The sequence below is a fragment of the Prionailurus bengalensis genome, chromosome B2 (genome assembly GCF_016509475.1).
Source record: "Prionailurus bengalensis isolate Pbe53 chromosome B2, Fcat_Pben_1.1_paternal_pri, whole genome shotgun sequence".
In the NCBI taxonomy this organism is placed as follows: domain Eukaryota; kingdom Metazoa; phylum Chordata; class Mammalia; order Carnivora; family Felidae; genus Prionailurus; species Prionailurus bengalensis.
The window spans coordinates 27112120-27125859 of NC_057349.1; positions in this window are offsets into that span (position 1 = coordinate 27112120).

Below are 13740 nucleotides of genomic sequence, written 5' to 3' on the forward strand. Positions count from 1 at the left end.
TCACAGATGGATACACAACCTAACCAAAACTGAACATTTATTGAACAATTATTGTGTTTATGAAGATTTCTTTCTAAGGCAGAAAAGTGGGTATAGATTAGCAAGATTTTGGCAGAATCTTAGCTTACCAGGGTGTGAGATTTCTATAATGGTCCCTGGTTTTAACAACAAAGCATGGCAGCGCTTAAAGGGCACCTTCAAGCCAGGCAGAACCCCATGTCACCAAATGCCTCTTCTAAATATTCTGGCTAAGGAAGTTCTCTGTACACTGCTTTTATCACCTAATATAAAATCGTAGCTTGTTGTTCTCAGTCAGCATAGTATTATTTTTTAAAAAATGGGGGGCGGGAGACCCAGGAGAGCTTTTCCCAGCTGCAACATGAGTAATCCATTTCTAAACTGCTCCAAATCATGGTCATCTTACTGTACTTAAAAACCATTTTTTTCTCAGATCATTGATTTCAAAGATAGAACATGGAAAGTAACTCTCCCATATGTTCTTGCAGTTTTTAAAAAAAATTAGAATACGAGGTTATGTGTTTCAGGGGATAGGTTCAGGCTCATTGAATGGAAGAGGAAGACAGACATACTATTCCCATAGAGTACAGCCCTTGATGCTGCGCAGATCTTAGGGCTCAGGCAGGGTGAGGAACTTGCAGTGGAGCAGCACCAAGGGAGAGAAGAGCTACAGTAACCCGCATGGTGTCGTCCACAATCTCTTTGCTCTGCTGGACTCTCCACATTTGCAGATCCTCTAGTCTTGGAGGCTAATCTGCAGAGTCACTCACACCTCAAGGGTGGTTTGTTCAGCCTTCTGATTTTCTTCCTGGACCAGGGGAGCTAGCCTAGCAGAAGGTCACTGAAGATCACTGCAGTGGGGAAGGGGAGGGAAGTAAGGTACAAGGAAGATGGAAAAGAGCTCCGTGAGGAGAGATGGAGAGAACATACTTGCCCCAGCAGGGGCTCCTGCATACTGTTCCTGGGGCCACTTCTGCTTGAGCTTGTCACCCTCTGTGGGACCATCTCTTTGACAGCTGACTTTGCTAATCCCAGTACAGACAGGCCAGCAACCACAGTCCCTGGAGGCTGCAGGTTATAAATATATTGTTGGCTGTCTGGCCAAAAGCCCGGGTGTGGTCTGCAGCTGCCCAGGTCCCACTCCTGTGGAGAATGGAAACCTTCTTCATGGGGGAGGCCTAGTGATTATTTTAGGTTGTTCTTGCCCTGGTTGACTTATAGCTGCTGCACTTACTCAGTGTTGCATGCTGTTGACCCTCCCTGCATTGCTCAACCTTTCGCAGTCTATAACTCAACTTTGCGGCTCTTTTCTGGAAGACTTCCAATGTCTCAATGTTCTTCTGAACTTGGGGTGCTCCAAACTGTCTGCGGTCTTCTTAAAGGCTGAACTAAGGTTGGGATCTGCAGAATAAAGAAAGCCTTGTTACATCTCAAGCACACAGTGTCTGGCCTCTTTGTATACACCCAGTGTATCAAGTTTTTTAAAAGTCCTTTTTGTGAGTACATTACATCATATATTTATAAGTACTTCTCTATTCATTGATACGCCTAGAACTTTCCTGGAATCTTTGCTTTCCCCACCTCATCTTTCTATTGTTTCTCTATAGTATCTGTCACAAGAACAGAAATTAACTAATAATAATGTGGTCACTCTTCTTTCCAGGGCATTTAATGTGGTGATAAGGTATGCTTTTCCCAGTCAAAGACATGTCTAACACAGGCTCTCTTTTCAGTTTGGGAGATGGATGCGCTTCAGACCAAGCTCTCTTTGCCTAGAGGGGCTGCTATATTCAGGCTGCAACATCTTTTTAGAAATTAAAAAAACTGAATTCTGATTTCAAAGCAAAGAGGGATTCCTCTCCCTCCAGTTATGGGAAATAGAGCTGTCTGCTACCCGTATTATTAATTCCTCTTCCATGTAGTCTGCCCACTTCTTCCAATATAGTATCTGATCTTTTTTTCTCCTGCCTCTTGCAAATTACAAGATAAAATCATGGAGTCTTAGAGTGGGAAGGCTACAAGGACTAATTTTAGGGATCAGACACCTAAGCCCCAGAAGAGCTGTAACTCGATCACAGTCATGGTTACAAACAAACTGACCAGAGCCCAGGAAGGGTAAGCTTTCCCTACCATTCATCCAACTAGCAAATAAATGGTCAATGGATTTGGATGTCAGCAAGAACTCTGTGGGCATTTTCCCCAAATCTCATTCTCAATTTATGAAGAGGGAATTTGTATGATTTTTCCTGTGCATGGCTACTAGGCTTAAATTCATCATACCTTGCCTAGCCTTTGTGGAAAGAACTGTGGTCAAAATCTGACTAATTCATCAATGGATTTATGGTCTGTTCAAAGCCCATGCAAGAAATGGAAAGAACCGTGGCCATGAACAGCAGGATTTATTTGGTACGAGGTGGTTACCATAGAGGGACTCTACAATTTGTTGGCTATGAGGTTTTTGAAATGGTGGAATTTTGGACATGTGGCATTATTGTTTTTGGAAAGATGGTGGAATACCCCACTCAATTATCTGTTGTGCTTGGATGAGTAATAAATTCCAGCAAGGAAATGCAGAAAACAGAATGGTAGTTTTTTCTTCTTGAAAATGTTGGTTGGTGCTTTAATCCCTCCCACCCTCCTCATGTCCCACCCATTTTTTCCTTGTGGTTCCTTCCAGTTGTTCAAAACAATGATTTTTCTACATAAAATAATAAAACATAAATGTGAAAATAAATCCCACTGATGGCCTTTAAAGTCAGGTTACTCTGTGCCCAAGTGCTGGCCTCACTTCTAAAAGCTAGGTATCATTGTTGAATGCTGGGCATCTAGAACATCTGGGCCCAAAGTCTCTGAGCATTCATTGCTGCATTTGCCCTCAGGATTCACTCGTCCTTCTTTCCAGGGACATCTTGACACAAATGGTATCCAAGGTTCTCTTTGTCTTTTCTAGTACAGTTGTTTCTTATACTTAAGGACCACAATTTGAAAAACTAATGTTAGGCTTTGAGGTATTTCCAAGTACTTTGATAGCTATACTAAATTTAAAAAAACTTTTAAATATGTTTTTATTTATTTTTGAGAGAGAGAGAGAGACAGAGTGTGAGTGGGGGATAAGCAGAGAGAGAGAGGGAGACATAGAATCCGAAGCAGGCTCCAGGCTCTGAGCTGTCAGAACAGAGCTCAATGTGGGTCTTGAACTCATGAACCGTGAGATCATGACCTGAGCTGAAGTTGGATCCTTAACTGACTGAGCCACCCAGGTACCCCAGCTATACTCTATATTTTATAACCATTTATTTCTCTCTCTCTCTCTCTGGTGTCCATTTAAAATATTCTTCCTTAGGGCACCTGGGTGGCTCAGTCGGTTGATTGTCCGACTTTGGCTCAGGTCATGATCTCACGGTTAGTGGGTTCGAGCTCCGTGTCGGGCTCTGTGCCGACAGCTCTGTGCTGACAGCTTGGGGTCTGGAGCCTGCTTCAGATTCTGTGTCTCCCTCTCTCTCTGCTCCTCCCCTGCTCACTCTCTGTCTCTCTCTCAATAATAAATAAAGATTTAAAAAATAAAAAAAATAAAATATTCTTCCTTATTTGGGACTTGGGACTTGTCCTTGGACTCATGCAAGCACTGCATGCAGTCAGTAGAACGGCTCCAGATCCAGGGGAAGGAAGTGAGTATGTGGCAGCTCTGGGTTGCAGGGGTGGCTGAGATAGCACGCTGGCTACCTCAGATTGCTGTCACCCTGTGAGTCTGCTCGGTAACCCATAATTAATGGCACAGAACCAGCCAAAGGGCTCAACTTCATTTCCAGGGCACAACTTTCCACATCACAAATCTTTCCCAAAGTTTCCCTGCAGTGGTAAGAGGTTCCCGCAGCTCAGGAGTGGACAAATAGGCACTCTGCTGTCACACACTGTCCCCATTCAAGGCCCTGGCTGCAGGCTCAGGGAGGCCAGGGTGGTGAGTGTCCTGGGAGGAGCTGAATGACCCTTCATCCTTTCAGATGTTTCTTAGCACTGAGTCCTTGGTGAAGCTGAAGGGGCATGCCAGAAGGAATGTCCAGCCAAAGCGTTGATACAGGTGTGGGTCATCAGGAGCAGCCACTTCCCTGAACCCTTGGTCTTTTCTGTTTGCTATTTGCCTAATTTGTTAAGCATGGTTATAAAGGCATCTTAAAAGATTTTTGCTAAGACTCTCAAGTATATTTAACACTTTTGCATCTTTATTGCTCTGGAAAAGTACATAGCCTGTTCCATTGTCTCAGCACAGGGTTCTCAAACCTCAGAGCTTCTGGAAGCCTGGCATGGCTGCTGTGTGGAACAGAGACCAGACAGCTCACCCCAGAGGCAGCTGCTCACAGTCCACCAGGCTCCTGGCCTGCAGGATGGTGGGGCCCAGGGTAGCCTCATCTCCCAATTACGGGAGACGAGAAACAGAGATTTGTGTGATGTCTTGACTTTTGCATGGTGGCAACCAATTCAACTCCTTTTTAAAATTTTTCTCTCATTTATTTTATTGGGGCAAAATATATATATAACCAAGTTTATCATCTTAACTATTTTTAAGCTCAGTAGCGTTAAGTATATTCATATTGTACACAAGATCTCCGGGACTCTTTATCTTGGAAAACTGCAGCTTTGTATCCATTAAACAAGTCCTCATCCTCCTTTCCTCCCAGGCCCCGGGAACTACCATTCTGCTATCTACGAATTTGACTACCTCATACAGGTGGTAACTCAAATTAAAAAAGAAAAAAGCTGGCACAAAAACAGACACATATACCAATGGAATAGAATAGAAACCCCAGAACTAGACCCACAAACGTATGGCCAACTCATCTTTGACAAAGCCGGAAAGAACATCCAATGGAAAAAAGACAGCCTCTTTAACAAATGGTGCTGGGAGAACTGGACAGCAACATGCAGAAGGTTGAAATTAGACCACTTTCTCACACCATTCACAAAAATAAACTCAAAATGGATAAAGGACTTAAATGTGAGACAGGAAACCATCAAAACCTTAGAGGAGAAAGCAGGAAAAGACCTCTCTGACCTCAGCCGTAGCAATCTCTTACTCGACACATCCCCAAAGGCAAGGGAATTAAAAGCAAAAGTGAATTACTGGGACCTTATGAAGATAAAAAGCTTCTGCACAGCAAAGGAAACAACCAACAAAACTAAAAGGCAACCAACGGAATGGGAAAAGATATTCGCAAATGACATATCGGACAAAGGGCTAGTATCCAAAATCTATAAAGAGCTCACCAAACTCCACACCCGAAAAACAAATAACCCAGTGAAGAAATGGGCAGAAAACATGAATAGACACTTCTCTAAAGAAGACATCCGGATGGCCAACAGGCACATGAAAAGATGTTCAGCGTTGCTCCTTATCAGGGAAATACAAATCAAAACCACACTCAGGTATCACCTAACGCCAGTCAGAGTGGCCAAAATGAACAAATCAGGAGACTATAGATGCTGGAGAGGATGTGGAAAAACGGGAACCCTCTTGCACTGTTGGTGGGAATGCAAATTGGTGCAGCCGCTCTGGAAAGCAGTGTGGAGGTTCCTCAGAAAATTAAAAATAGACCTACCCTATGACCCAGCAATAGCACTGCTAGGAATTTATCCAAGGGATACAGGAGTACTGATGCATAGAGCCACTTGTACCTCAATGTTCATAGCAGCACTCTCAACAATAGCCAAATTATGGAAAGAGCCTAAATGTCCATCAACTGATGAATGGATAAAGAAATTGTGGTTTATATACACAATGGAATATTACGTGGCAATGAGAAAAAATGAAATATGGCCTTTTGTAGCAACGTGGATGGAACTGGAGAGTGTGATGCTAAGTGAAATAAGCCATACAGAGAAAGACAGATACCATATGGTTTCACTCTTATGTGGATCCTGAGAAACTTAACAGGAACCCATGGGGGAGGGGAAGGAAAAAAAAAAAAGAGGTTAGAATGGGAGAGAGCCAAAGCATAAGAGACTGTTAAAAACTGAGAACAAACTGAGGGTTGATGGGGGGTGGGAGGGAGGGGAGGGTGGGTGATGGGTATTGAGGAGGGCACCTTTTGGGATGAGCACTGGGTGTTGTATGGAAACCAATTTGTCAATAAATTTCATAAAAAAAAAAAAAAGAAAAGAAAAAAGCTCTGAGAGTCCAACAAGACCATTTGGGATCTATTTACTTTTTGCCAGTTCTCTCTAGAATCCTTTCATGGTGCCAATGAGAGACAATACATGTTTTTCCTGAAGAGCTTGTTTTCTTAAGTTACTGGTAGTTAAGTAACCATGCAGTTAAGTTATCCATTGAGCAATGATTGCTTCTGAGCCTGGTGTCTGTTTCTCCAACTACTCTTCTTTCATTTATTGTCAGGACTGGTTGTTCTGCATATCATTTCATTAACTGACCTCAAAATAGTACACGGCAAGGCACCAGGCTTGCACTTAAGTGCAAGATAATAGTATGATAGAATTTGAGAGATTAAAGCCTCTTAAGTAAGGATGTAAGTCCAAGAACGAAAGTATTGTAGACATCATTAAGTAATTGAAATTATTAAGGATATTTAACAGACTTTCTTACTGTATGATACTGATATAATATAGATAACATTGGCATCCTGGATTGTGCCTTTGGTGTTTCTGTTGTAGAAAGAATCGTAGGCTGGTAGACTGACCGTGAATAAGGCATTTCAGATCTTTTTCACAGCTAGGGATCCTAAACCCCAGGCTGTGACCCTTCAGCATTGTGGATCATAACTAAAAATTAAAAATGAAGTTTTAATTTCCTTTCCCACTGGGGCCAGAAGTTCAGAGAAAATGAAGCTGGCAGACAGCTCACTGGCAGCTTCTTTCTCTCAGACCTCGCCCAGAAACATCTTTCACAAAGCCTGTTGAAATGCACACGTTAATCATCAGAACTGCATTTTCCAATTGTGGGGAGCCACAGCCCTGCTTTCCCATCAGAACAAGGCTACCCTTTTATTCCCAATCGCGAGCTGGATGCGGACAGTGCTGTCTTTTCCTGCACAGGCTGAGGTCTGGGTGTGAAGAAAGGTTTCAACATAGGGCTTCTGGGTTTGCCATTTTTGGAAAGAGAACTTTTGGTGCTCCTGGACTCCCTTTCTTTTTGAAAGCGAGAACACAAAGGCTGAAACCCTGAGACGCTGGCCTCTGAGGGCTTGTGCGGGAGTCAGTGTTATGACTGGGCTGAGGTCCCAACTTCAGGATGCTGTGGGGATTTTGGCTCCCTTCCTGATAGAGCAAAATTATTGCCTAAATCTTCTAGTTTCTCAGGTAGAAATGATATCTCCTGTGAGACTGTCACTCAAGGGGCTCTTTCCCCATTTTTTCCTTTCTCTTTGCTGCTTTCTCTTTACCGCTTTAAACTGTAGGGGAACTGTCAGCTTCTTGTGTTTTCTAAAAACCAGACTTGCACTTTTAAACATTTCCCAGGAGAACACTGGGCCACAGTCTGCATTAGCTGTGAGGTGACATGGTGTGGTGGGTTGACAAAGAGCCTGGGAACTTGGAGGTTGTGAGTTTTATAGTCTCAGTTCTGCTCCCTCAAGGAAACCCGCGGGGTCTATTAGTGGCCTGGGTTCCCACACCTACAGAGAGGGGGCAGACAAGGGGAGGGGGCTCATAGCAGGGGTGTGCAGTCCGAGAGAAGACTCCAGGCTCCTTCTGTGCTTGTGGGTGGTTATCATCCCAACACCACAGGGCAAGCTCAGGGCCTTAACATGAGCTCTGCCTGAGTAGTGGGGGTTCACGTTGAGATAAAACTCTGGTGATGGGGATTAGGAGGAAGGGAAGTCATGTTTATTGAGTTCCTAACCAGAGACCATGATTAACACTTCAAGGTACAGAGAGAAGAAACCTAGTGAGCTCAAATGCTAAGTCATCCCCCCTTGCATTTTCCAGACACATAAAAGATCCTGGGAAGAGATTGCTGTATCTTTTCCACAGATGAGAAGTCTGAGATTCAAGATAAGTACAGGACACAGGACAAGGTTGGGACTTGGCCCAGGTTTGTGAGAGCTGAAGACCGCATGTTTTCTGCCACTGGAACTGCCTTCTAGAGTCAGTGAGGAAATTTTCAGAACAGAGAAATTTATCACGATCTGATGAAAGAATCATCATTCATAATTGAGACTTCTCCAGAAAACTGAGGCTGTGGCCATCAGCTGATTACAGGAAAAGCATAAGGCCCACTGTGTGTGGAAGGTCCCCAGTGGGTGCAGTTAGGAGTGGGTGACTTGGCCATAGTGTTTGTGGGGGAAGCCTTTAATGGGAGGGAGACAGTCGGAGTGAGGATTATGTTAGGTCACTTTGTCCTGTTCCAGACCGTGAGATTTGGTTCAGGTTTGAGGATACACAAGAATTAGTCCAAGGTGGCTTTATTTTGGTTTCCTCTCGAAAGAGGAAATAAACAGTGAAAAGACTATAAACAAGCCAGGGATGCACGTAGTGACTGTGGCCCTCCTTAGCCCCTGCACATCTCCTAGGTATGGAGTTCCCTGGGTTTGGCAGGCTGCTCCTGTGTGAGTTGTCTGCCAGTTTGGAAGGCACAGCAAGGATAGTGTGTATTTGTTGCACAATACCTGGTGCTTCTATTGGGAAGATTTGAACAGCTAAGGTTGATGTGAATGTTTGGAGCCAGCACCTGGGCTGAGATGACTTGATATCTGAGTTCACCTGAATCTCTCAGGAAGCTTGGGCTTCCTCACAGTATGGTAGCCTTGCACTAGTCAAGGCTACAGGATGGCATAGGGCCATCTTTAGTGAACAAGGCAGAATCTGCACAGTCTTTTATGATCTAGCTTTGAAATTGCTCATTTTTATTGTTTATTTTTAAAAGAAAATAACATGTCCCAATACAGATTGGTATTACATGAAAATAATTTTATATTTACCTTTACCTTTTCACACGTAATTTCCTCAATATTCTTACCTAGCAGTTACTATGCCTACATGAGCACAAACAATTGATTCATGTCTGGAAAGGTAGTGTGAGAAACTCTGAGGACCTCAGCATAAAAACTGTAACTGGTGAAAATCATTTTTTAAAGCTCCAAACTTTAAAATCCCTGGAAATTGTCCTAAGAGTATACAGTAAATGAAGAAATATTAATTCAAGAAGTTCTACTAAGTCTTGGTAAGAAAAGGAAGATTCTGCAGTACTCAAGCCACAATCTGCTCACTCTATCAACTCAGCATGATGGAAGCTACTTTTTGGGTGGGTGTGCTCAAGAACATAAGCCTTCCTGTCTGACCAGCTTCCAGTCAAGGATTATTTTGTCTTTCTAGGTGGGAAGGACCATGAACACTTCTCATCTCCCCTGGTTCTGTGTTAAATAGGCTGAATTCCAGGTGAGCATGGCTGAGGTTAAGGACTGAAGTTGAGGATTGAGAGAAGAGACTTTTGGTCATAGAATGGAAGCTCTACTCTAAGTGGCAGGCCATGAGTACTGGGGCTCCAGTTGTCCTCACTCCAGCTTATTAATAGGGTGGAGGTTTCATGCTGGGAGAGGCACGGTGAAAAGACCAGAAGCTACTGCCCCTGCCCTGCATGCTGCTTAGAGAGAAGCAAGCCATTACCCTTGCCCCCAGATCTGGAGCATTTTGAGAGACTTTGGCTGACAGGAGAGGTGGGCCTTAAGAACAGAGCTTTCTGAAGTTCTCCCCAAATGACTTGACTTTATTTGGAACAGAGGGGGGAAGTTCAGACAGATCTAAGAGAGCTCTCAACAACAATGGTGATTCTGGTGGTAAGCGATTAACAGAAGGCTGGTAGCTCCATGAGAGTGACCTAAATTGTAGGACAGCTGGTTTATCAGAGAGAATCAGGGAAAGACTAAGAAGAGCCCTCTGAGGGGCAAAACAAATCTTAAAGACTAGCCTTGAAAGCTTCCCCTGGAAAAGCGTCTGAATTTAATTGAAACTATGAAGCAATTTATGCACCAAGGCATCATCAAAAACAGACCCATCAGCAGGCAATTAGTAGAACCTAAGAGCTGGGTATGAAATAAACAGAGACAGACAGCCTAACAGATAAGGGAAATAAACAGTGAGAGACCTGCTAAAGCCACTGTCATCCCAGGGTGACTAGGCTATGCTTTTTTATTTTTTATTTTTTTAGTGTTTATTTATTTTTGACAGAGAGAGAAACAGAGCATGAGTGGGGAAGGGGCAGAGAGCGAGGGACACCCAGAATCTGAAGCAAGCTCCAGGTTCTGAGCTGTCAGCACAGAGTCTGACTCGTGGCTTGAACTCACGAACCGAGAGATCTTGACCTGAGCCGAAGCTGGACGCTCAACCGGCTAAACCACCCAGGCGCCCCTAGGCTATGCTTTTTGAGGACCAATATCAGAGACTACACAGGGGAAATAAACTTTGCTGTTTTAGACCAGCCAAATCACGAAACAAATACATAAGCAAATGGCACAACAAAAACAACAATAATCCCCAGAAGGAAAGGGGAAATCAGTATCCTAAGTTGCTATAATACGTTATCTAAAATGTCCAGTTTTTGCTGAAAAAAAACAAGCCATTCAAATAAACAGGACAGTGAGAACTTTACATGGGGGAAAAACAGAAAAAACAAGACACTGCTTGGGAGAGAGTCCAGGCATTAGATTTAACAAAGACTTTGACACAGCCATTGCAAATATATTCATAGACATAGAGGCAGCCGTGCTAAAGGAAGTAAAAAAGTATGATGATAACGGCTCATCAAATATTAATATTAATAAAGGGATGGAAATTGTAAATAAAGATCCAAATGGAAATTCTGGAGTTGAAAATTATGATAACTAAAATGAAAAATTCACTAGAAGTACTCAACAGTAGATTTGAACTGCTAGAAAAAAAAGGATGAAGACTATACACTCTGAAAACCGACAAAAAATGAAGAAAAATGAATACAGCTTCAATGAAACACAGAACACCATACAGTGCACCAACATACATTTAATGATTGTACAAGTAGTACAGGAGAGAGGGGGAGGAGCAGAAAAAATGTTCAAAGAAATAATGACTGAAACTCCCCAAAGGTGATAGAAAACATTAATCTATATGTCCAAGGACTTCAATAAATCCCAAGTAGAGCAAATACAGATTCGCGCCTAGACACATCATATTAAAAATGATGAGCCCAGGGCACCTGGGTGGCTCAGTTGGTTATGAGTTTGAGTCCCGAGTCAGGCCCTCTGTTATCCATGCAGAGCCAGCTTCAGATCCTCTGTCCACTCCCTGTCTCTGCCCTTCCCCTGCTTGTGTGCGCTCTCTCTCTTTCAAAAAAAAATGCTGAGCCCTAGTGACACCTGGATGGCTCAGTCCATGGAGCATTCCACTCTTAATTTTGGCTCAGGTCATGAGATCAAGCCCTATGTTGGGCTTCGCACTGAGCATGGAGCCTGCTTAAGATTCTCTCTCTCTCTCTCTCTCTCTCTCTCTCTCTGTCTCTCTTCCCCCTTCTTCCCCTCTCCCAGGGTGCTCTGTCTTTCTCTCTAAAAATTGAAAAAAAATGCTTAATCCTAGAAGGATTAATAATTGATGTCTCAGTAACAGTGGAGGCCAGAAGGCAATGGGATGTCATATTCAAAGTACTAAAAGAAAAAAGTCAACAAATCTTGTATACAGCACAACTATCTTCCAAAAAGGAAGATAAAATAAAAATACAGATAAACAAAAACTAAGAGATTTCATTGTTGGCAGAACTGCTTCACAAGAAATACTAAAGGGAAATTTTTTAGGTTGAGAGCAAGTGACCCAGACAGGATTTTGAATTCACATAAGAAATCAAGCAGTACTTGTAAAGGTAATTATAAATATTATATATTGATATAATATATTTATAATATAATTATTAAATAATTACAAAAGACCCCAATAATGAACATTTTTCCTTTTATTATTTAAAAACAAGTTGTATAAAACAATATTTTATATAGTTGACCTCGAACAACATGCAAGTTAGGGTTGCTGACTCTCCACATAGTAAAAAATTCACATATAACTTTTGACTCCCTCAAAACTTAACTACTAATAACCTACTGTTGGTCTGAAATCTCATCAATAACATAAACAGTTGATTAACACATATTTTGTGTGTTATATGTATTCTTACAATAAAGTAAGCTAGAGAAAAGAAAATGTTATTAAGAAAATCATAAGAAAAAGAAGAAAATCATAAGAGAAAATACATTTATAGTCCTGTACTGTATTTATATAAAAATAAAATCCATGTATAAGTGGACCTGTGCAGTTCAAACTCATGTTATTTAAGTGTCAACTGTAATAGTACTGTTGAGCTAATGACATATAAAAATGTAATATATTTTACAAGAACACACAAAGAAGGTGATTGTGAGCAAAGCTACATTAATGTAAGGAAATTATGGCAGACGGTAACTGGAATTCATAGGAACAAGTGAAGAGAGCCATAAATGGTAAATCAGAAGGTTAAAATAATAGACTCTGTAAATAAAACTTGCTGTCCTCTCCACTCAGCTTCTTTAAAAGACATAAATTTACATAATCTAATAACTATAACAATGTATTGCTTGGTTTGATATAAACAAAATAATACATTGTTATAATGATTAGGTATATATATAAAACTAATTATATATATAGGATATATATATATATATATATAATTAAAGGATTATAAGAGAATACTATGAACAACTGTATGCTAACAAATTTGATAACTTACATGAAATAAACAGATATCTAGGAGGCTCAAACTACTAAAACTGACTCAAAATAAATAGAAAATTTGAACAGACTATAAAAAACCAAAGGATTTAATTAGTAATTTAGAAACTCCCCACGAAGAAAAGCCCAGGCCCAGACTTTACTTCTGAACTGTCTAAACATTTAAAATACAGTTAATAGAAGCAAGAATACACAATGGGAAAAAAGATAGTATCTTCAACAAATGGTGTTGGGAAAACTGGATAACAACATGAAAAAGAATGAAACTTGACCACTTTCTTATACCACACAAAAAAATATACTTAAAAAGGATTAAGGACCCAAATGTGAGACATGAAACCATAGAAAACAACACAGGCAATAATTTCTCTGACATCAGCCGTGGCAACATTTTTCTAGATATGTCTTCTGAGGCAATGGAAACAAAAGCAAAACTAAACTATTGGAAATACATCAAAATAAAAAGCTTTTACACAGCAAAGGAAACAATCAACAAAACAATGGGAGAAACAATGGGAGAAGATATTTGGGAGACAATGGGAGAAGATATTTGCAAATGACATACCTGATATAGGGTTAGTATCCAAAACACATATAGAACTTATGTAACTGAACACCCAGAAAACAAATAGTCAAATTTAAAAAAAATGGGCAGAAGACATGAACAGACATTTCTCCAAAGAAAACATACACATGGCCAACAGACACAAGAAAAGATGCTCAACATCATTCATCATCAGGGAAATACAAATGAAAACTACAATGAGATACCACCTCACACCTGTCAGAATGGCTAATATCAAAAACACAAGAAACAAAAAGTGCTGGTGAGGATGGAGAAAAAGGAACCTCTGCACTGTTGGTGGGAGCACAAACTGGGACAGCCACTGTGGAAAACAGTAAGGAGGTTCCTCAAAAAGTTAAAAATATGATCCAGTAATCGCATTTCTGGATATTTACCCAAAGAATATAAAAACACTAATTTGA